Source organism: Felis catus, chromosome C1, assembly GCF_018350175.1.
Source record: "Felis catus isolate Fca126 chromosome C1, F.catus_Fca126_mat1.0, whole genome shotgun sequence".
In the NCBI taxonomy this organism is placed as follows: Eukaryota; Metazoa; Chordata; class Mammalia; order Carnivora; family Felidae; genus Felis; species Felis catus.
The window spans coordinates 125,713,900-125,738,574 of record NC_058375.1 but is presented as its reverse complement, the minus strand read 5'-3'; the positions used below and the strand labels follow the sequence as shown (position 1 = coordinate 125,738,574).

Below are 24,675 nucleotides of genomic sequence, written 5' to 3'. Positions count from 1 at the left end.
AACCTTGACACCCAAATCCTATCAGACTGTGAAATCCAAATACTCTGCTCCCAAGTCGAACATCTCATTCATCAAGGTAACCCTCAAGGGTGGCCTGGACACTGACTTTAATTGCTACGGGCTATTCAGACAGTTCAAATAATAAAGTACTTAGCACATTTCCTCCCCCATAAAATATGTTCGTAACTGAGGACTTAGTACATGTACTTCTTGAGCAATGGCTCCTTGATATAGACAGTTCGGAGACTGTGCAGTCTTTAGGAATCATTCTGTCCAATTCATCGGTTTGACTTCTATTCCCACCATGACCTTCTGTGTCAGGTTTGGGATGACTGGCTCTGAAGGAGCCAGCCATTCCATGTCAGGGTAACCGGCCATGATCAAGCTAAATCAAGTTGTGTTTGATAATGACTGAATAAAATAATCAATGGACTTCTGCTCTAGTCACTTGACTAATTCTAACCAGCTAAAATATCCTTACCCAATTATCCCAAAAGATTAAGCTCCACCAGGCTTTAACCAGATTGCGAGAGATGTTCCCTCAGGATTGGAGTGGCACTAGCAAAGCCACCTCTCAGCCCTTTGGGACTAGGTGTCTATATTCTCACAGTTCCAAATGCTAACATCTGACTCAACTATTTGCACTTCTCCCTCCCAACGGCAAATATCCTGGGTCTGTAATCGGCCACATGAATATCTGCTTACTTCAGTACTTACATGGCCTAATGGATCCTCCTCCAATGCTCACTTCAGAACAGTAATCACTCCTGAAATCACAAAGACAAAGACACTGTTAAGTTTCTCCTCTTTAACTTCTTGACCTATTGCCAACAGGTTGACAAAGACCTTCTATGGACTTTATTTCTCCCATTTTGGAACCCAGTTGCCTTTCAACACAGTCTCCCAAAAAGAGATAGCCTAAAAATAGCCAGCTGGGAAGCCCGATCACTTCAACACCCAAAGGCATTCACCTAAAAAAAAAAAAAAAAAATGTATGATCGCACGTGTTAAGACCCCAAATCATCCATTATTAGCTCAGTAGGAGCAAGACTATGTTTGGCAATGATGGGGCTTCTCCAAATCTCGGGAGGCATTAAACCCAAGCTTTTACCAATTCTAATGCTTTCCGGACTAGACTGCGTTAATAATATACACACACAGTTCCAAATATATGTATGCACACATTTTTAAAAACAGATAGCTCTATTACCAAAAACTAAAGAGTTTGCAATAGAAGATAAACCCAATTGAATTACATGCCTGTTCATTCAAATGGAACAGATTACTTGCAGCCACTTCACCTTCAAGAAGAAGAAAAAAAAAAGAGTGAAAAGCATTTTAGAAATAGATCTTTGTGCTTCTGATAAAGCTAGTATTTTCCCTCTATAATATTCCTTTATAAAATAAAAGGGGGGGTACATGTCCTTTAACAGATATATACTGCATATTTCTGATATTCCTGGAATTTGTCAGCAGAGAATTAGAAAACTGAAATAGTTCAACAGTGAGGGAGGGAAGGAGAGAGGGGGAATGGAGGAGGGAGGAAAAAAATAAAAACCATGCTGCACAGACCCATCTTCAAGCGGACTGCCCAGAAGTATTCTAAAACTAACCAACTGCTTCACCACTGAAGAACCTCATGGAAGAACATCATGCATCATTTGCTGCTACAAAATGTCTGAATTAGGCTATTTTTTTAAGTTTATTTATTTATTTTGAGAGAGAGAGAGAGAGAGAGAGAGAGAGAGAGAGAGAGAGAGAGAGAACAATCAGGGGAGGGCCAGAGACAGAGAGGGTGAGAGAGAGAATTCCAAGCAGGCTCCGCACTGACAATGCAGAACCCAATGCGGGGGCTTGAACTCACAAACAGTGAAACCATGACCTGAGCCAAAATGCAGAGTCAGATGCTTAACCACGTGAGCCACCCAGGCGCCCCTGAGTTTGGTTATTTTTTAAATCAAAATCTTTTACATCAAAATTGTTATATGGTCTACAGCATACAACTAACTACCCCTCGCAGCATTAACACCTGTGTGTCAATGATCTCTGAGCAATACCAGACAGCTGTGTGCCAGGGCACTTGGAAGAGGCTCGACCAGCGGTCATTCCAAACCACCAACTCCAGCCATCAGTCCTACCTCAGAAATGTTTACTGAAGAAGGACAGAAGGTCAGGGGCACCTGGGTGGCTCAGTCGGTTAAGCAGCCGACTTCGGCTCAAGTCATAATCTCATGGTTAGGAGTTCGAGCCCCACATCTCTGTTCTGAGAGCAGAGAGCCTGCTTCAGATCCTCTGTCTTCTCTCTCTCTCTCTGCCCCTCCCCCACTTGCATGCACTCTCTCAAATAAACATTGAAAAAATTTTTTTAAGTGGACTTCATTTAAAAAAAAAAAAAAGGAAGGATGGAAGGTTAGAAAGCACTCCGTCAATGTCAGTGATTGTGTGGCCCCCTTTTTATATCAGTCTCCATTTGGACACAGCTCTGAGGTGAAAGAACAGTTTATAAGGATGCAATACTGTGAAACCAAAGAAGCTGCTAATTCCACCAAGTCCAGTCATCAAGATGTATTTTAAGAAAACAATCCTGAGCATTTTGGTCACTATCAAAACCCCTTCAATCATGTGTAGTGGCATAAGCTAGCAAAATGAATATCCATGTGCCTTAGACCTAAATGATAAAGGCCTACTTTCTGTGTTTTTGCTCTTTTCTGTCTGTTTTCATCAACATCTCAACTGGTGCATTACAGGGCAATTTTCTGAGTGAGGGCTGGGATCGAGCAGTTAAGACTGTATGATTTTTTAAATGTGCATGATGTGCCTCCTCCCCCCACAAAAAGTTCAATGCTCTCAAATCTGAATTTTCCTTTGATAATACATTAACTAAAAACTCAACCTTGATTTCCCCTTAAGCATCAGACAAGCTATTCCCCAAGTCCTATGAAAACGAGTGCATTACCCTTGGCTCTATCATTAGCAAAATTCATGGTCACTATGAAACCAAAGGGCCATTCATTCCTATCCTCAGCAAACTTTCATGATCAACTCATCTTAAATTATCATTTGCTGAGGAGCTAAATAAGTAAAACATTAATGAGAACTTATAGTCACTTCTAGCTAGGTCTCTAGATCAAGAAAACATGGAAGGAAGTCCTTTCTCCTTCCTCATTTTGTTTTTCAGTTTATTCATTTACTTTGAGAAAGAGAGACAGAATGGGCAGTGGGGAGGCAGAGAGAGGAGGAGAGAGAATCCCAAGCAGGCTCTTCACTGTCAGCACAGAGCCTGATGCAGGGTTCAAACTCACAAACCATGAGATCATGACCTGCAGCTGAAACCAAGCGTCTGATGCTTAACCCATTGAGCCACCCAGGCACCCCTCTCCTCCCACATTTTCAGAACAGCAGCACTTTACAGCTTCATCAAGATTTCACCCACACGTTTGTTTTCTGGGCATTAATAGGCTCCCTCACTCTCTTCTTGGGCTCATGCTTTGATTTTCCTCCCTTTCTTAATTACACCTAAATTAGGAGAGCATTTGTAAAGCATCATGGGAATTCAATTCAATCTAAAAAGAAAAAGGTGGTGATCACAGGAGACAAAGTGAAAAAGTAGCCAGGAAAAGCTGGAATCCCATTTTCAACCAACATTTAACCCCATGATTTGTTATTTTGGATAAAAGAGATTACAAACGGGTAGCAAAATACCCTACTTGACTAGCTCTGCACTCTAGGGTGGTATTCTATAAGGAATCTGCCCTGGAGTTTCTTGCCTCCCACCCCCTTCCCTTGCATGTTTGAGAATCACCACCACAGAATCTCCTTTGGATCCAGTAACACATGACGATGGTGGCCAATTCCAGACCTAGGGGTCTCACACCTCCTTGCCCCTCATGTCCTTCTGCACCAGAATCTTCTGGGTTGATCCTCTTCTCAAGTTTACACTCAAGTTTTTCACCGTCTTATTCCCTATGAACCATGTCTCTCCATGTCTCAGAATCGTAATGCCAAACAACCATGGACATAGCTCAAAACAGTCTTTCCCTGTCTCCTTTTCTGGAGGTTAATAAGCCAAGGTGGCTCACGGACAGCACCAACCCTGTTCCATACATGTATTCATGTGAGAAAATAGTTGAAGGGAGCGTATGGCTCTGTCCAAAGTATTTTCTTGCCTACAGAAATCATTTCAAATGATAAGATGTACCGACTGGTACCCAAGAGAGAATCATAAGCATGTTTATAAGCTTTTATCATTCAATCTTCCTGATCAAATATCAGATAATATCAGATAGTCACATAGCAAAAAAACAAAACAAAACAAAACCACAATGGCAATGCTGGCTTCAAATGGCTTTCATCTTAATGTGGGGCAGGGCAGCTAAATTCACCACACAGTGAAATTTTGCACAGTTACAAAGATCTAAAGCGATCCTTGACATCAGAACTTACACAACTTAACCTTAAATACTTTTGGTTGCAACATACTTCAAAACTTTCTAGCACCTTTCCATTTCAGGGAGGCCTCTCATCGCAATGCCACTGAAACTTTCTCCCCAAATACAGTCCAATCTAAATCTGCCCCACACTGCTCATGCTGCCTGGACTCAAAGAGAGAAGTCCAATGCTCACAAGCTGTGTGAGGACCACCAAGTGGCTCTCTCAGTCTCCATCTTCTTGTGTCTGAACAGAGGTGATCATGGTGTCTCATTCACAGAACGGCAGTGGGATTCATCTGAGCTAACACAACACAGCCAGAACCACAGCTACCACCTCAGACAGGGAACCCTCCACAAATATTAGGGATTCTTACCGCTGTGGCTGCTACTGCTGAACGATCATTCATAGGATAAAAAAAGGCAGCTCTAGAACCAGTCAGAAGCCTGGAACCACAGCCTCTCGTAATGCTGGTTACATCAGATTTTCATTTTGCTAACAGCTATTTTGCACGGCAGGTGTGACAGTAACAATGATTCAGTGACCGGGGACTTGCAATACCCTTAGTTAAAATGACTGTTCTCCTCCAGATGGTCCCCAGGTAAAATGTGTTTGATGGACAAGTAAAAAAAATGCAAACCTTGCAACTTGAGAATTCATAGGTAACTTGAATTCTAGAGGTATTTGTACCCATCAAAGTTTATCCAAGATTCAGGGGCACGCGGGTGGCTTAGCTGGTTAAGCATCCAACTTCTGCTCAGGTCATGATCTCATGGTTTGTGAGTTTGAGCCCTGTGTCCAGCTCCGAGCTGACAGTGCAGAGCCTGCTTCAGATTCTGTTTCTCTCTCTCTCTCTCTCTCTCTCAGAAATAAACATTAAAAAAATTTTTTAATAAAATAATGTTAAAAAAAACACATTTATCCAAGATTTTACCAAGACATGAGGACAGTGGGCTGGGAGAGCCAGGGACACCATTTATCTAGGTTTGCCCCTGTTTTTTATGGTTCACTCACAATGTCAGGAAGAGCAGAATCCCTTGACAAAGCTTGCACACCATCCCCAAGAGTGATTAGTATTTTCATCAAGATTATTTTAACAGGCACTAAGGAATTAATCTTGGAATTCAGTTGCTTGAACCTTCCCCAAATTACACCTGTTTCTGTCCTTTGGCCCAAATGTTCTCAACACACAGTCTCAAATCAACAATATCAACATCATCTGTGAAGCTAGCAATGCAAAATCTCAGACCCCACCACACCCCTACTGAATTAGAGACACTAGGCTGGGGCCCAGGAGAGTCGGATGCTGGCTCAAGTTTAAGAACCACTTCCAATAGGCTATTAACACATGGGCTGGGGCATCAGAACATACAGCTCTTTTCCTTCCACTATCTGGCATTTCTCGGATCCATAAAACCTGCTGTAGGATGATGTCAGCTGTTCCGTTTATTTTTAATTCTTCATGATGAGGCTGATGATGATTCATTCAGCACCTTATGTGATCACTTAAATGGTAAGGATCCTTCTTGCCCACCCCTAATGGAAGGTGACTGCTGCCTGTTATTTCTGCTGTAATTACAGGAACAATTCAGTAACAAAAGCTTGTCCTTTATCAACCTCAGCAAAAGCTGTAATAGAGAGTTATAATTATAACACTCCATTCTTTCCCATAATGTGTTCACAATAATGTATCCTTTGAAAGTGATCATACCACATGTCATAACAAGGAAACACAGAACCCAGGATCAAATTTAGCTTATTGTAAATAAAAATCAAAACTCCAAGTGTTTGGGCACACCTTTTCCAATTGACATCAAACAAGTACACATTAGCCATCCGGCTGTATCTCATTTATTTGAGTGAAATATGGGGGCTGGGGGAGGTGATTTAATGCATTCTGTGGTCCTAAGGTAACCTCACAATACTCAACAGCTATCACCAGACAACACCCATCATCTAACTAATTATCAAAGAAGGAAGCATTAAGGAGCATTTCCTAAATAATAAATAATCCTTTTCCCTACCTTTAATTTGTTGATATGTGTATTAATTTGGAGAAGTTAATTTCATACTTGTTGTGAGGTCTCCTGATGAATTGTGAATACCAGCATATTATTAGTTTCCCTTTCCTTTTTGATTAATTTCACACTTATGCTGGATAAGAAAGGTTAGATTAATGATGTCTGCAAGACAGTGTTCAGTTCTTGTAAGATACTAAATCAACCTCATGTTCAAGTAAACACAGAATGCAGATAAGGAAATGATAATGGAATTGTCTCCAGGATGTGTTTAAGGTGCCATGCAAATAAATGCCCAGAAACCCAGAGTGTTTAAGCTGTAAACTCCACTGACTACTCCTCCAGAAGGGGAGGAAAATAAAGGCCAGAGTTCTGAAGACTGCAATATGCACCAATAAACCTGTGCCCTTACCACTGACCCCAGAGATGAATTGATTTATCACACTACAATTCTCAATTTTCCAAGGGTCCCTCTGTATATTACTTGTCTCTTCCCATCCTTGTGTTTTCTAGACTCTCTACAACAGTCTCAGGACTCCTAGCTCAATAGGTATTGAATAGGCAGGTCGCCTTCTACAGAGGATAAAAAGGAGCATAAACTCAGGCTCAACATGCAGCTTCAGTATGCACATACATGCTACTCCTATTTTCTAGGATAATGTCTACATTAACTGAGAACCTGCTACGTACCAAGACACCAGGTACCTTGTATAAGTTAACATAACCACAGCTCTTTGAGGTACAATTATACACAGTTGGCAGATGAAGAAACTGAAGCTCAGAAAGCTACCTAGCTTGCTTAAGTGACCACTATCTTCACACAGATCTGTCAAGCTCCCAAGCCTGGAATCTTCCATTCCACACCACTTCCCCAGAGCATGAGTAAATAGAACACTTATGGCTGCCTAGACATTATTCCAGAAGACCTGCAAACTACAGACATGCCATCTTCCTCTAAGAAACTTCCCTGCCTACTCTAGCTCCAACTGACCTAAGTCTTGTTTGCATCTCAACATTTAAATACAATGTCACAGTTCTGTGCTATTAGACTAATGTCCACTAGACTATGCAGTGTCTTAACCCTCCCTGCACAGACAAGCCTGCCCAACTGAGACCTATATCCAAGTCCTAACACAGGGATCGGTCATCTCTGGTCATGGTCTCAAGCAGTCCTGTCCAGTATGATAGCCACTTACTACATGTGGCTCAATTCAATCACAACAAAAAAAAATTAAAAATGCAGTTCCTCAGACACACCAGCCACATTTCAAAGGTCCAATGTCCACATGTGGCTAGTGGCTATCATATTGGACAGTTCCGCTACACAACGCCTCCGTCATGGCAGAAAGTAGTACTGGGTGGTGCTGGTGCAGAGATATGCTAAGAAGGCATGCTCTCATTTAATATCCTACCAACAGTGTGCAGGAGGACTGAGTCTGTTCGCCATAGAACTCATCAACGGCACCATCAGACCAACTGTGGCCATACCTATGGGTCTTTGGAGCTCATCCTTTAAGGAATAACATTCCGTGACAAGTTAGGTCATTTGTAGACTTAGAAATAAAGGACAGGCCTCGGAGAAGAGAAATGAGAAGACACAATCATCACAAACCCTTCCATTTGAGAATAACCATGCTAACCAACTGTAGGTCAGGAAAGACTCAGCAGCAACCACAGCCGCATGCACAAGGGCGTCCCTGAGGCATACCCTCACTGAAACACTCTCTCAAAAAGTTAATCTCCCCTATTCCTCCTTGGCAAGACAAAATCCCCAAATTTGGTCTCTTGTTTCTAATGATTAAAGAAATCAATGCAAGGACACCACTTCTCAAATCACTCTCACCCAACTGCTTCACTAAAAGTTAGATAATTAGCAATGAGACAAGCCTTTGGTGACAATCAAAGTCTGACAGAAGGTTAGAAAAGAGAGCCTCTGTCCCTGTGGTGACATCTGACCTGGAAGGAGTTACTTCAAAGATTTCCAGGAATTAAAAACTTGAGAAACTCTGGGTACAGCTCCCATCTAGGCCAAGATCCTAGAACATACTGGTGGTTACTATTAGATTAGAAAGCCTGGGGTACAGCACACAGAGTGTTAAACATCAAGGTCACTGACCTGACCTTTGAGGATTACAACCTCCAAGTGCACTGAGCATAGCAGCTCTTCCCTTGGTCAGTTCTTCATTGCTTTCCTCTCCCATGCTCCCTCCTATCTGCACAATATGCCCAAGACAAGTCAGTCTCCATGGCTGCCAACATGGGTTATAAAGTGGTGGACCCAAGTCCACGTGCCACCTTCAATGCCAACTCCTTCAGGTAATTGCCCTTATCAGTCCCAGACTCCAGATCACACCTGGGCCTCTCTCACCACGATGAGAAAGTAATGAATGGGAACTCTGTAGAGCTAGGAAAAGAAATCCAGGTGGAGAGTTTTCTAATAAAAATGCAAATCAATTCTTTCCTGTGGAGTGAAAGGGAGATAAACTAACACATTCCTCTCTTAGAGCCTATGAAAATCACCTGATCCTGGATAAATGTTCCTCTCTCGCCTCAGTCATATCAGTAAGGCCCACCCTTGCCTGTCTTCAGGGCATTACTCACCTTTGCCCATGGAATTACAAGACCTAATGAAAGTTCCAGCATTAACCCTTCCTGCTCAGTGGCTCACAACAATAGCTTTGTGACCTGGTGGACCTTCTCCAGCCTCATCCCCCTCCCTCCCAATCCATTCCTGATAACCTGCCAGATGCACCTCAGGAACACCCAACCCCCCCCCCACACACACACACACGCACGCACACCGTCTCACAAGGTGGCTTAGGCCACCATTTCTAAGATCAAACCCTGGCCTTGTCTGCCCTCCTCAATCAGGGCAGACAAGGCACTAGTCTCTCTTCTCCCTGTCACCATGTCTTCCCCGCCCCCAACATATCCAACTTACCCCTCCCACATCACAAACATCTACTCTGGGAAACTTTCCCAAACCTGAAGTGCTGTTCCCTCCTGTGTGTGGTAACATTCAGAACCAGAATGTCAGCTCCTCAAGAACAGGGCAGGTCATACTTTTCCAGATCTCTGAGGAGCATGTTAGACTCAGAATCTTACACAAAACCGATGTTTCTCAAATATTTGATAATCCACTGAAAAGAGCCCCAATCCATGCTTGTAAGCCCATTAGTCTGACTGGATTCTCAGACCACTAAGACCCCTTCAATACACAGTTTATTCACCATAAGCCCATGGAGGCTCCATGCTGCAGGACGGAGCCTAGACTCTGGGCTGCCTCTGCCTCATGAATTCCAGCTCCACCACTTGCTTGGCAAGGCACTTAATACCTCTACACCTCCCTTTTACCTTCTGTGAAACCCAGGTAATAATAGTACCTACCCCCAGGAGCGCGGAGGGTTCGAGACAATGGTAAAGCACGTAGCCAAGCACCTAGCACCCAGTAGACATTCAACAAATGTTACTCTACCCTTCTTTCTCCTATTATTAGTAAGCCTCCTTCAGAGGACAGGAGGGGCGCCTGGGTGCTCAGTCGGTTAGGCATTCGACTTTGGCTCAGGTCATGATCTCACGGTTTGTGAGTTCAAGCCACTCATTGGGCTCTCTGCTATCAGCACACAGCCTGCTTCAGACCCTCTGTCCGCGCCCCTCTGCCCTTTTTCCTGCTTAGGCTCTCTCTCTCAAAAATAAACATTTAAAAGGGCGGGCGGGGGGGAGGGGGGGGGACATGTAGCATAGAAACAACATGGTTACAAGGATTAAAATCACCTGTGTTCAAATCCCAACTCTATTCTGATCCTGGCCGTGGGACCTCGGGGAAAATTATTCAACCACTAAGCTACAGTATCTTTATCCCTAAAATGTGATAAATAATCAACCTCAAAGAGTCAGTCTAAGGATTAAGTGAGGGACTATATCTGAAATTCCCAGCACATGGTGAGCAGCTCAATTAATGGCATTTACTAAAGAGGATTTTAATTCAAAACAAAACACAACTGGAAAAGGAAACAAAACAAAAAACAAACAAAAAAACCGTCGTGCTCCTTGCTCACATCTGTCATCTCCTTCCGGTCACATTCTTTAAGCTCGTAAACCAGGCCGGCCTTTCGGCTGACAACCCCCACCACCTGGGTCATGAGCCAGAGTCCTCACACAGGGAATGCATAAAAATTACATTGAGAGCTGCAAGGAGACTCATTTCCTCAAGGCAAATATGTGCCTCCTCATTTTTATAGCTTTGTCAATCTCTAAATATTCATAGCTGCTCATATTTACACATAACACTAGCAAGGCCATTCCTGAATGGAAAACACACTGCTACTATTGGTTACTTTTTGAAAAATGAATCTGTGATTGAAACCAGTCTAACAAAAAAGAGCCCCAAGTGCAGAGAGAAAAAATATTCCCAGATATGGAATGAACATTCCAGTGGATAAGATGTTACAAACTTCACTAAAGACAGTCCCAGCCAGGATACCCTTTAATGGGAAGAAACATAAAACTCTTTCAGATACATTTTGCAAGGTTTTGCAAACTCAGAGGGGCAGTCAGAGCACAGGGAGGCCCGGAGCTCCTACTCTCTGCCTACCTAGGGCCCCGGGGGCTACTTAGTTTCTTTCTGCTCCTCCAAGGTCCTGTCCTGGGGCCCACGGGGCATCGCGGGTGGGAGGTGGTGGAATCCTTGACCCAGGTCTCAACTGCTGGAGGGTAGAGGAAGGGCACGAGGCCAGCGCTCAGAAGTTACAGGAGTTACCAGGTAACCAGGTTCGCGCTAGAAATACGTGTCCTCTCGGCCACAGCCTTACTGCACAGAGCTGGAAAATGACTTCACTTTCTTCCGGGGGCTCCCAGGCCCAGCCCCAGCCACCAGAGCAGGGCCCAGCAGGCTCACCACACTGGGCTTGCTGGGGCACATGAGCTCTTACCTTACCAAGTCATCTGGTGCAGAGAGAAGCCTCCTCTCTGATGCAGGCCCTAGGCGGGAGAGCTTGTCAGAATCCAAGGGGCGTGAGCTAACCAGGCTGCTTCACAAGGGCCTCCATCTCTCTGAAGACCCGCCAACTCACTGCGCATCTGTGAGTACTGCAGGCAGCTCTCTGCCCCGGGCCGCCTCACCTGCTCCAGCTGCCCGGTTCTCCCTGTTCTCCCCCGGCCCACACCCACCTCGGGGCTCGCAGGTGGGGCTCGCTCACACGGCCAAGTCAGCTGCACCCTCCGGGCCGGTGGGAGCCTGACGCTCCCGACAAGTATCGGAGAACATCAGTGAAAGCTGCGGGGCAGCAGAGCAGCGGCCGGCGTTGCTGGACGCTCACCTACCCGCCAAGGCCCCCGTGCAGTTTCCAGGACAGCCCCATTTGGGAGCTACAACCACGTGCCAAAGCAGGAACTGCGACACAGAGTCAGAACAACCTCACAAAGTCGCACAGCTGACAGGTGGCCGAGCCAAGCACGTGCACCCCAACTGTCTCACCACAGAGCTCTCGCTCATCACCTCGGGACTGGCCCCTCTTGACCGTGTGCCCTTTCACTGACCTCTCACTTGAGTGCTAATGAAGAAAGACCTCTCAGGTTTGACAAGCCATCTTCAGGTGCTGGGTGCTAGGGAGCAGGGATGGTCACCTGTGTCCCCAGGACACTGGCCGACCCCTCCCCCCCCAACCCCATCCCCAGGGACAGCTGGTGCCCCTCCTCATCAGTATTTCCCACCAGCGGCTCTGGCAAACCAGTGGGCACTTTGCAGGAGTGGAAACTGAGGCACACCACGTTAGCCTGGGCTGTACGGCCGCACCAGTCAGACACATGTGCTTATCGAATTGTTGGGTGTAAATCCAGCCTCATTTTGGGCAAAACTCAGCAGCACAGAGCTCAGGAATCTGCATTTTCGCTCCCCAGATGATTCTGCGGCCCTTTTGCGAGCACGAGACCACTGCCCTTGTCCAGAGCAGCTATTTTCAAGGCACAGTTGAGAGGAGGGAGCTCTTAAGAAAAAAAAAAAAATGCTACCACCCCCAACTAAAACAAAACAGATAAACAAAAAACCCAGAATCTTCTAGGAAGGAAAGAGGAAGAATCGTGAGCTGCAAATAGTGATTAACTTCCTGACATCGCGAGCCAGCGTAAAGCACCAGCCACCTTTCTCTCTGAGCAACCTTGTCATGATTCAAATGATTTAACACTCCCAACTCCACGGATTCATTTAGCAGGCTCCTTGCAAGCCAACAGAAAAGGAGTGTGGAGTGAGAAAGAGAAGGAAGAGAAAAGACAAAAAGAAGGGTGGAAGGAGGGGGGAAGGGAAGAAAGAAAGAAGTTCTGGGGAAGGCTTTTACATGACACGGACAGAAATAACGGGGACCCTTCATACACAGACCATAGATTAGCAGAATTTAGGCTAGCACTGTCCAAAAAATATATAATAGGAGCCACATATGTAAGTCTACATGTTCTCCAAACCACATTACAAAGTAACAAGGAACAGGTGACATTAATTTTGATAACGTAATTTAACCCTACGTAGACAAAGTATTGTAAAACATGTAATTGATATTAATCATTAATGAACTCGTTCACATTCCTTTCTCCACACTGTCTTCAAAATTCAATGTGTATTCTTGTGTCCCTAGTATAGTGGTTAGCACATTCACCTCACAAAATTCGACGTGTATTCTATGTTTTCAGCGTATCTCAATTCAGAGGAGTTGCATTTCAAGTACTCAACAGCCAAACACACGGCGCTAAGTGGCTTCCATGCTAGACAGCCCGGACGGACAGAGGGGCAGGTAAAGAGAAAGAGAAGCAGTAGGAAAAGGGACTTGAACAAGGAACTAAGGGAGTGTGGCATCCAGTCTCATCTATGACCCACAACCCGTGCTTACAAGGGGTTTGGGGCTATCAGCTTTCAGACTCAACAGAACACACATTAGCATGATCTGCTAAGACATACCTGGCATCCCCGTTTCTGTGCCCAAAAGTATCAAGCCCACAAGTCAAGAATACGGACCATATGGACACTCAGTAACATTACGCTCAGCTGTGCATCACACACATCTACAGACATTAAACAGTGGCCTGAACCCTCGGCACCCACCCACACAGAGCTCACACCTCCAAGGTAAACAGCTGGAGAGCAAAGCTCCTTTCTCTGCCCCCTGCACATAAACTTCACCCAAGGAAACCAAAGAACAGGTACCACTTGCAGTGGGCAGAATGCTCCCCCACAGATATCTCTGTCCAGGACCTATGAACATGTTACCTGACAAGGTAAAAGGGCCTTTGCTGATATGATTAAGTTAAGGATTTTAAAAGGAGATTATCCTGGATTATCCAAATGGGCCAGATGTAATCACAAGATCCTTAAAAAAGGGAGGGGGGGGTGGTCAGAGTCAGAAGCAGATATAACGATGAAGGCAGAAGTCAAAGTGATTTGATTACTAGCTTCGAAGATGGAGCCATGGGGCATAGAATACAAGGCTGCCTCTAGAAGCTGGAAAAAAGAGTCTCCCCCAGAGCCTCCAGGAAACATGCAGCCCTGCTGACACCCTCATTTTAGCTCCATGAGACCTATTTTGGACTTCTGACCTCCAGAACCCTAAGTTAACAAATCTGTGTTATTTAAAGCTACTCGTTAGCAATTTATTATAGCAGCAGTAGAAAACTAATATACCATTTGTGTTTTGTTTTGTTTTGGAGGGAGGGATGGGGAGAAAGAGAGAGAGAGAGGGAGAGAGAGGAGGAGGGAGAGAGAGGAGGAGGGAGAGAGAGGAGGAGGGAGAGAGAGGAGGAGGGAGAGGGAGGGAGGGAGAGGGAGGGAGGGAGGGAGAGGGAGGGAGGGAGAGAGAGAGAGGGAGGGAGGGAGGGAGAGAGAGGGAGGGAGGGAGAGAGAGGGAGGGAGGGAGAGACAGAGAGGGAGGGAGAGACAGAGAGGGAGGGAGAGAGAGAGAGGGAGGGAGAGACAGAGAGCATGCAAATGAGTGAGGGTGGAGACAGAGAAGTGGGGCTTGCCCAAAGCGGGGCTCGAGCTCACAAACCGAACCTGAGCCGAAGTCAGATGCTTAACTGACTGCACCACCCAGGTACCCCCTAATATATCATTTGTAAAGTAGTCAGCCAGACAATACACTTTGGTTAAAATGACCCTTTGAGTTACGGTTTACTGAGATCTTATTAAATCCCAAGCACTTTGCTGGATGCTTCACACTTTTTAAAATATACTTTTCCTTGGGGCACCTGGGTGACTCAGTCGGTTAAGCGGCCGACTTCGGCTCAGGTCATGATCTCACGGCTCGTGGGTTCGAGCCCCGCGTGGGGCTCTGTGCTGACAGCTCGGAGCCTGGAGCCTGCTTCGGATTCTGTGTCTCCCTCGCTCTCTGCCCCTCCCCCGTTCACACGCTCTCTCAAAAATGAATAAATGTTAAGATAAAATACACTTTTCCTTTGGGAATAATTCCCCATTTCCCGAAAAGTTGCCAAGACGGTACAGATTCCCTGTATACTGTCCAGAGTCCCCAATGTGAACATCTTACCCAACCACAATGCATTTCTCAAAACCAAGTATTCAACGTCGGCACAACACCATTATCTCAACTACAGATTGCCCTGGATCCCACCAGCTCTCCCAAGTATGTCATCTTCCCAAGAACCCCAAGAGGCAAGTACCATTCTAATCCCCACACGATGAAGGATGATGCGGAGACTACAGAACATTCAACCTTGCTCGGGGTCACAGCAGTGAAGAAGCGGCAAGCCTTTTCAACTTGATTCCTTTGCTTTCACCCCTACACCATAGGGGTGTAGGGGATGCCCTGTGTAGCATCATCCCCATCTTATAAGCCAGGAAAGACCGAGACGCTAGTTACCTGAAGGCATATCCACAGGAGTGACATCAAACCTGGACGTACCGGATGCCAAAGGCCTGGCTGCGGCGACACCAGTCCCCCGCTCCGACACGGGGGAAGAAGTTGCCGCTGGCGCCCATGTAAAGCCCCTGAAAGCCATGAACACAGCATGGCGGCTGTGATGACGAGGAAGGAGATCACGCTTCTGGAAAGTGCCTACCTATTCTAGGACCACTGCAAACTAAGAGCTTTCTTGTCGCTTTCAGTCAGTGAAGAGGAACACGAGAGGGCCCACTCAAGTGTCCTTCACAAGGCGTGTTTCTGCAAGAACACGCCGCAGAAGGAGCTGCCGTCAAGAACTATGCTAAATCTAGCTTCAATCAAACCCCTGGGGTCCTAGCTCTGGGGTCTTAACAGCATGATTACAACAAGCTCCTTTAAAACATTCTTCTCCTGAGGGATCCCAGACCTCAAACCCGTAGAGCCCCTGCATTTGACCACCCGAGCAATAAAAAGTAGGAAGAGCAGGTGTTCCCACTCTGAGGTTGTTAACCGCACAGAGCATTATGCTCAGTGAGGACGGCAGGAAGTAGGACAAACTTACCTGAAGCGACCATAATAAGCCAGCTTGTTTATTTTTCTCCTAGCCCTTTATTCCCTCCGTGACCTTCCATGACATAGCAGGCCTCTGGGCACTGTTGGAGTTCCCCTAGCAGTGGTTTTCAAAGCATGGCCGCCAGACCTGCAGCCCCGGCATCACCTGGAAACCTGTCAGATGTGCAAATTCTAGGGCCGCCTGGGTGGCTCGGTCAGTTCAGTGTCTGACTCTTGATTTAGGCTCAGCTCATGATCTCACAGTTCATGAGTTCTAACCCCATGGTTGGGCTCTGCGCTGACAGTGTGGAGCCTCTTCGGGATTCTCTCTACCCTTCCTCCCCTCGCATTTTCTCTGTCTCCCTCTCCCTCTCTCTCAAAATAAATAAACTTCAAAAAATAAAAAAATAAAAAAAAAAGGAATGCAACTTCTAGAGCCCCACACCATGCTTACAAAATCAGAAACTGTGGGGGTGGGCTCAGCAATCTGTGCTTTAACAAGCCCTCCAGGTGTTTCTAATGCATGCTACAGTTTGAGAACCACTAAGCTCTATCTCCTGGCCTCACGGCTGACCTATGACCTAGAAATGTTATTTGGAAAGGTCTCTGCGAATAAACACCATGTCACACAACAACAGAGGGTCCAGGAAAGAAGCTCACAATTCCAGCTAGGGTAGGAGCACTCATTCATCACAGGTTAGGGAGTAGTGCAGGCCCTAAACCAGGTTTGTGCTGGGTGCTGTAGGCCCATCCTTGGCTTCATGGAGCTTAAAGCACAGGAGAGCTTGAAGATCAAGCAACCCTACATACAAATGAATACAGAATTACCAACTCTGGCAGACACTATGAAAGAAAAGAATGGGGGTGGGGAAGGATACCACAGAGAATGATGTGGACCTATTTTCACCTCAGTCATCCAGGGAGGCCTCCCTGAGGAAGAAGCAATTACGTTGGCATAGGAAGGAGGAGCAGGAGTTGACCAAGAAAAGAGGAAAGGAAGCAAACATTCTTGGCAGAGGTCAAGCTTGTGCAAAGGCCCTGGGGAAGAAGAGAGCCTGGTGCTTTAGAGAAGCCAGCGTGGGTAGAAAACTCAGAAGGAAGCAGGAGTAACTGGCCTAGAGAAGCTGCCTGGCCTTGGATCTTGCTGTACCCCATGGGTTTCATCAAGAGCATGAGATGGAGTCTAAGCTTGTAAGGATGCTGTGTATTTTAGGCAGAATCCTAACAATAAACCTAACTAACATTCAGCACTGGTCTAAACACTCCAATAAACATGTAATCCTTATAACCACTCATATGCAGGTTCTAATAGCATCATCATCTCCACAGATGAGGACAGAGGTTAATTAAGTTGCCCTATGTCACCCAGCTGGTGAAAATTAGAACAGAGCTGAACCAACTTCAGCACTCAAGCCCTCAACCGCCTCGACAGGCTGCCTCTCAGAGGGAGAGAGGAGCTGTGGGCTGATGGCAGTGATCTGGTTTGCATTTCCAAAAGCTCTCTGTGGATGCTGTGTACACAGATGGAGGCAGAGACCACTGCATCCTCCAGGCAAGAAGTGGTAGTGGCCTGGGCCAGTGTGGTGGTGGAGACAGCTGTCCAGGCAAGAGAAATGCCCAGGTGGCAGAGAAAGAAGGGATTCTCCCAGAGGCTGCCTGCCAAGTTCTAAAAGTCCCGAACAAAGTCAGTACGCGTCCTAACCCACCCCTGCATCTCCCATCACAGAATTAGAATAAGGGCTAAAAAGAGGGCTCCCATCCTGTGGGACTAACCCAAAACACAGGGCTGTCATTGTGACAGAAATATCACACTCGGCCTCTTCAATCTGAGCCACTGTTATCCCTAAACTTTAGCATTTTGAGGAAAAAGTCCTTCCCTGTTTAGAATGGATGCGGTTACTCACAGGAAAGGCCACACATGGCCAAGATAGCCTCACACAGGACCCTCATAAACAATGATCAGAATCAAACTTAGATGTAGAAAGAGGCTTCTCGGTCATACTTGAGCAAGGAGTTTCATTTGCCTGGATTGCCTCACCCCTCATTAGTGAGGGTATGACAGACAGCACATTTGTCAGAGTGGCTTGCAAAAGATCTACCTCTGACTTGGTAAAATGTACAGGTCTTGGAGAGAGCTCGTATTCGGCCATTTTCTTGGGTTAGATTTAGAGTCTGAGGAGAGCTGGGGCACCAGGGTGGCTCAGTTGGTTCAGCATCCGACTTCGACTCAGGTCATGATCTCACAGTTTGTGAGTTCGAGCCCACATCAGTCTCTGTGCTGACAGCTTGGAGGCTGGTTTGGATTCTGTGCCTCCCTATCTGCCCCTCCCCCGCTCATGCTGCCTCTGTCTCCAAAATGAATAAACATTAAAAAAAAATTTTTTTTTTTTAGAGTCTGAGGGGTGTGATCACTGTTAGCCGACTTCGGATGAAAGGGTCATCTTACAGAGCCTGAGAATCAGAGCCACTGACTGAGATCTGTGCCAGCTGCAGGGACACGCCAACCAACCAGTGGAGCCGCTGGGTTTCCTGTCTCCCATGACAGGTGGAATGGGGGTTCTGCTGGGCTTCCAGTCTCCCCAGATGAGACTTGCTTTCGCCCTCTGCCTGGCACGTCCGGTCACAGCATGGACTGGTCAAGCACGGAGCCTGGGGAAAGGGCGGGCAATGATAGCACCAGTTCCTTAGGTAAATCAGTCACAGCCTCCCTACTTCAGTTCTGAAAGGGCCACATGGATTTCAGAGTTTGGAAGGGTTGTTTCTTAAAACACTATAGAAGTGGGCAAACTGCCCCTCGGAAGCTCTCTTGCATATCTGTCCATCCCCCCACCATTCATGTGTCCCATATTCTTCCTCCTTACCCTCACTGCCTTAATTAGCCAGCAGGTCTCTCTGTCTTCTAGGTTGAAACTTTAACACGGAGTGGAAAATGCTGTGTCTTCCTCTTATTTACAAAAGTACTGAGATAACCACCTCTTGTTTTTTAAAGGTTTCCCGTATTTTTTCCCCTATGGGACAAGAGACCTTAAAAACAAAGCCACAGTCCTGCCCCTGCCCCACAAAGAAGCTTCTAATGATGTAGGAAAGATAAAGGGATAGGATCAGAAGGAGAGCCCATCTCTCTGGGCCTCAACCCCCAAAGCATTAGGCCCCGAGGACACTCCCTTCCCAAGGAGCCATAACCACCAGTGAATGCGCCACTCAGCAAACGCTCCAAGAAGTGCGGTAGTCTGCCATAAGCAAATAGTCCTCGAGTGGCCTGTAAGATGCCGAGTGAGTGGCTTAATCACCCAGCAGGGTCTAGTATGCAATACATAAAACTCCTCTGAGACAGCAAGCCTGTAAATGGAAAGCATTATCATTTGTAACAGGATTAATAACAACACAGGCTTGAAACAAACACACGCCACTGGATTACTTTTCAGACCTCTTCAGGGAGACCACTGAGTTCAATGGAGGGTTTTATTTCTCTGTTTTTAAACAAGACAGCATCTCCCACCATGTGACAGCAGGATCCCTCTCCAGGGAAATTAGCCCTTGAGCATCTGTCCTGCCAATGACAGGCTGTGTGAAGTTCAGGGGGTCAAAATGAAACTCAACAAAAAAGTGTAGTCTGGAGGAAGGTGCAGAGTAATTTTACAATGCTGAGATGACCAAAAAAAAAAAAAAAAAAAAAAAGACCAAAGATCTGATCAAGCATCAGCACCTTTAAAAAGGCTAAAGGGGGGGCACCTGGGTGGCAGAGTCGGTTAAGCGTCCGACTTCAGCCAGGTCACGATCTCGCGGTCCGGGAGTTCGAGCCCCGCGTCAGGCTCTGGGCTGATGGCTCAGAGCCTGGAGCCTGTTTCCGATTCTGTGTCTCCCTCTCTTTCTGCCCCTCCCCCGTTCATGCTTGTCTCTCTGTCCCAAAAATAAATAAACGTTGAAAAAAAAATTTTTTTAAAAAGGCTAAAGGGGGTCGACGTCCTATGTTGCAGTGTTTCTGTTTCTTGAACCACCTGAGATGGGGCACCACCGTGCCTTGGGACTGGAATGGGGGACCGGCTTGAGACCTACCTGCCTTTTTAACAAGCTCCTTCAGTCCTTATGTTACTGATGCTGCAAACCCCTTCCCTATTTCATTAACGCATTGATGATCTACAGCTGGAGTCAGAGAACCATTCTACTTTTAAAAGAGGGTCTCAGTCACACCTGCATGTAACTTGGAGACAAAACAGTTCACAAAAAAAACAAAAAACAAAAAACAGTTCTCCATGTTCATCAGCCAAGACTCGGGCCCCACATCTTTCAACAGTAATTATTTAAAAAAAATAAATAAAAAGACATTGATTTTACATTTACCTCATTTCTTTTCCTTCACTAAGGTCTCTGTGGACTAGCAGTGATCTAAAAAAGTCAACATCTGGAGACAAAAGGGAGAGCTGTCCCCATGGAAGGGAAGTTCCTGCAAGGTTCACTTCCTCATGCTCTGTCAGCCGGATAATTATGCAAAATGCAGACACACTCCAACCTTGACTCTTTCCAAGCCTGAGTCAGAGAAGGCACAGAGGCAACGAGAATCAAAGGACACCGAACATGGAGAGATGGGGTGTAGATTTGGCAAGAGCCCAATTCACAGCAGCCTCAAATCCAGACTTGTAACACTTAGAAGTCACAGAGCCTCACAGAGATACAATGGAGTTGAAACAGAAGGCATTCTGTCATTAACTTTGAACTAGTACCTCATTACCCGACCACACCGCCTATAGCATGCTGTCTCCATATATTTGTAACTCCTATAATTAACTTGCGAGAAGCATGATTAAGTTGTATTATGTTGCCCTGTGTTAAAAAGCGTTCCGTTCTTCTATGCAAACATTTAAGATTCCCTATGGTGTTTCTAATCTTAATATGAATTTGCTCACTTTTCAAATACATTGGAAGGCTCAACTTACGGAAGCAGCCCAGTGTCTTGAGCACTGAGATGCAACCTGTAGAGTGAAAGGGAGGCCACTCCAGCACCGGTGTGATTTCCTAGCCACCAGAGATGACTACCGGAAACCTCCAGGCATGGGTGTCACGAGGAGCAAGAGAGGGAATTTCCAAATTAACATCTCCTCGACTGGACCTTCATGTCTTTGGGATATTGCCTGCCCTGTGGCAGCCATGAACTGGGGGACAACTTACATGGACAGCTTCTCTGAGCTCAGAAAAACATGACAAATCTTGATTCAAGGGTTTGCTTTTTAGTACGTGAAGCTCTTCCTCCTTTGCTCTCTGCCTCAATGGCCTTGTGCTCTTTTAAGAAAAGTGTAAATAAGCTGCCATCCAAATCCTACAAGGCAAAGAGAAGGAAATTTTACTGTGCACCATCTACATACTCCGTTCTCTGGAAGGCACTTCACACAGTTTCAACATCTAACGGCTCTGTGCTGGTTACGTGCTTATTGTTTGTCCGGCCCCGACCCATTCTCAGACCTATTCTGTGCGCTGACCACCAACAGTTGCAGACTACATCGCCTGGGCTCCCCTGCCTGCTGGCCTTCCCACTGGAGCAGCTAACCAAAGGCCCAGTAGGGGACTGCAGAAAGGGTGAGAGAGGTGAGGGCATTCCTTCCAAGCTCCCTCTCTCCTTGGATGCCACATCTTTGGGCACCATTCTTCTAGATTACAGCTCTTTCTGGGAAGCCCCTTTCCAATCCTAGATCTCATTGGGCTCTGGTGAACCTACTTCCTCCTCTTGCCTCCTTGGCCCTAGTGGTGATACTGGTTCTCCCCTACTGGCAGTCCCTGGGTGCCTTATCATGTCTGGCCAGCACCTCTGTGACTGACTGTCCCTTTCATTAGTTTTCATTCAAACCATGTGGGGTGAATTCTGTTTCCTGCCAGGAGCTCTGATACTGCCTCTCACTCTGAACACAAATTGCAAGTGAGATGAAATGCAAAGATGTGGGTCAATAAGCATGTGGAGGCCTTTCTATGAGTTTGTTAACCAGGTATATGCACTAAGCTAAGAAGAGCTGATAAGGCAAAATCATCATCAGTGTGGCCTTGAACCTAACTCCTAATCCAACCAGAGGATAGCAACCCCAAGATATAGGGGTAGGGTCTGTAGAGTCTCTATAGTAGGTACGTGAGGATTTTTTTTTTTTTTAATTTCCCTTGTGCTTTCCACTACCTGCACACTAATAGGAAAAGGAACTCTGAGGCACCCAAGGAACATTTCAACCTCCTTTGGGGAACACAATCAGCAAGGAGGATAATGATAATACCTACCTGTCACAGACCTTGTACACCTTTCACAACAGCCCTGTGAGGAGGCATTCTTTGTCTCCAACTGACAGATAAGCACACAGATTCAAAGAAGTTTACACGGATAAGCGATATGCCCCCCAAGAGTCCCACACCCCAGATGGGCCAATGGTGTTCTTTCCTCTCTACTGCACCAGTTCTTAAAAGAAGGAAATAAGGATACACGGTCTCCAAATTACTCCTGAACTGGGCCTACAGGGATCGGGCTCCCTAGTTTTAGGCAAATCAAAAAGACCAAAGTCTGAAAGAGAATTTCTAATCTCAAGGACCAATCTAGCTCAGAAATTGTAATGAGAGCTCTCTATGATAGAAGTGAAAACAATGTGTAAAATATGTCTCTATGGTGTATACAATACATACAATCCCACTGTAGATATACCGTGTATCCCACGTGCATACAATCCCACTGTAGATATACCGTGTGGATGTGTGGGTCTCTAATGACTTTATGCACAAAAATTGTTAGCAACAGTTATCTCTAGAAAAGTGGAAGAGCTCTGCTCTTCTGTGCTGTTGGAATTTTCTGCCAATTTATGAGCATAAAACTTAATTTATTATTTAAACAATAAGGAAGGAAGGGAAAGAGAAGTAGAATGGTTGATCTGAACATACAGACCAATGGTTCTCAACTTGGGCTGCACACTGGGTTCACCTGTAATCACTAAGGTCCCACCTCCAGGAGTTCAAATTAATTGGTGTGGGGTATGGCTTGGGCACTGGGAATCACCAGGCAATTCTAATGGGCAGGTAGAGCTGAGAGCCACTCCACCAGTCCTAGTCTGTTAGGGTAAAATTTAAACCCCAGGAGAAGAGGTGGGTCTTAATTTTTTGTATGCCATGGACCCCACTGGCAAACGAGTGCGACCCCTGGACGTCTGAATAATTCTTTTCAAAGGCATCAAGTGAAATTCAAAGAATTTCAGAGTAAACAAACTATACTCAGATTTAGTTATCACACTAGTTTTTAACTGTGATACAAAAATGGGTGCTCTTTATCAAGACACCAAGTAACAAGATCTAATAGCAGCTGTTATCTATAATCATTTTGAAGTAGTGAGGAGTGTAATAATATTTGGGGATATCTGCAACCACCAAAATGTGACATGAACTTACTGGTGATGAAATCAGGATACTTCCATAAATTTTTTTTAAGTATGTACGTACGTATGTATGTATGTATGTATGTATTTATTTATTTAGAGATTGCACGAGCAGGGGAGGGGCAGAGAGAGAAGGAGAGAGAGAGAATCCCAAACAGGCTCCACATTGGCAGCATGGAGCCCCCCATGTGGGGCTAGAACTCTGGAAGCGTGAGATGGTGACCTGAGCCAAAATCAAGAGTTGGATGCCTAACTGACTGAGCCACCCAGGCACACCATGTCAGGATACTTCTAATACTACTGTGGTCTGTTGCCTATGTTCACAAATGAATAAAATGCCGAATTCCAGTTGGCATTCATTATGCATAAAGATGGAATGTGTTTCCCTCTCAACCTCACAGATTCCCAGGAATAGAGGGGGAAGGGGAGGCGCTGTTACAACAGAGTTCCAGGAGCCATTCATCCCAACATCAGTTCTATCACCAGGTGAAAGATCTCAAACAGGAGAGAAGGGGGGGGAAATGCTAATTTCCAGGAGAGGCTGTTCCTTTCTTTCTTTTTTTTTCCTAACTCTGTTAGGCTCCTTCAAGCCATGAAAACGGTACATTTCCTGGAAACTAACTCCACTGTATATTTTAATTACAGCAATATTTTTCGAGTACCACTTCCTGTGAAAGGATCTGTTTCTTCCACTAAAAAGATTCAACTGTTTTTATCTTCCTCAAGACATCCATCACATGAATGCCAATATCTTGGGATTTAAAAGGAGGTTTTCGAAACTTTCTAAGTGTTTAATCAATTGGTTCCTTTTCATACACTGCTATGCTGCCTGCATAGAATCGGAGTGCTTTTTTTCTTTAAACTGAAATTAGAATACCACTTATTATGTCTTGAGTGACCATGATACTTCAGGGACAGTGCTAGGCTCTCTTCCTGAGTTAGTTCTGATGCTCACGACTGGGTTGTACTACTACTAGCCCAGTTACTAATACAGAAGTAAAGTGATTAGGAATTTCAAAACAGAGCCTGATGTTATCATAACTCTCTTGGGGTAGGGGCGGGGGGGGGGGGGAAGCCCCAAATACATTAATATCTGTGTTGAAACTCCAGTTATAAATGAAAAGGTAGTCATTTTTAACTAAACAACAAAATATTTTCCTGGGGTAGGAAGGGACCTTCACACCCAATTATCCTAGCAACGGACAGGTCACCTATCCCATTTGTAAGAAGTGAGCATGCACTCCTAAGATATGTTCATTCATTTTAAAATAATAAACATAAATACATTACTAACACCCAGGCCCTTGGTTTTAATGAAAAAAATATATAAGTTAAACTTTTCACATTTTTTCCCCATACCCTAAGGGTTATCCTGAGTCCCAGATTTTGGAAATCACTGGCCACCTG

The 24,675-nt window shown here is 45.5% G+C and overlaps 1 protein-coding gene across 4 annotated transcripts in view; it reads right to left on the bottom strand.

Annotated features, from left to right (window-relative positions):
- The window catches only part of MGAT5 (alpha-1,6-mannosylglycoprotein 6-beta-N-acetylglucosaminyltransferase), a 336,584-nt gene that overhangs the window by 288,693 nt on the left and 23,216 nt on the right, over positions 1–24,675 (bottom strand). For 2 of the 4 annotated variants that reach the window (XM_023259272.2, XM_045033706.1), the window contains exon 2: positions 718–767. The gene's annotated coding sequence lies outside the window, so the exon portion shown is untranslated. Of the gene's footprint in view, positions 1–717; positions 768–11,377; positions 11,526–24,675 lie in introns of those variants that run through there. The other 2 variants (XM_045033707.1, XM_045033708.1) reach the window with 2 other exon arrangements.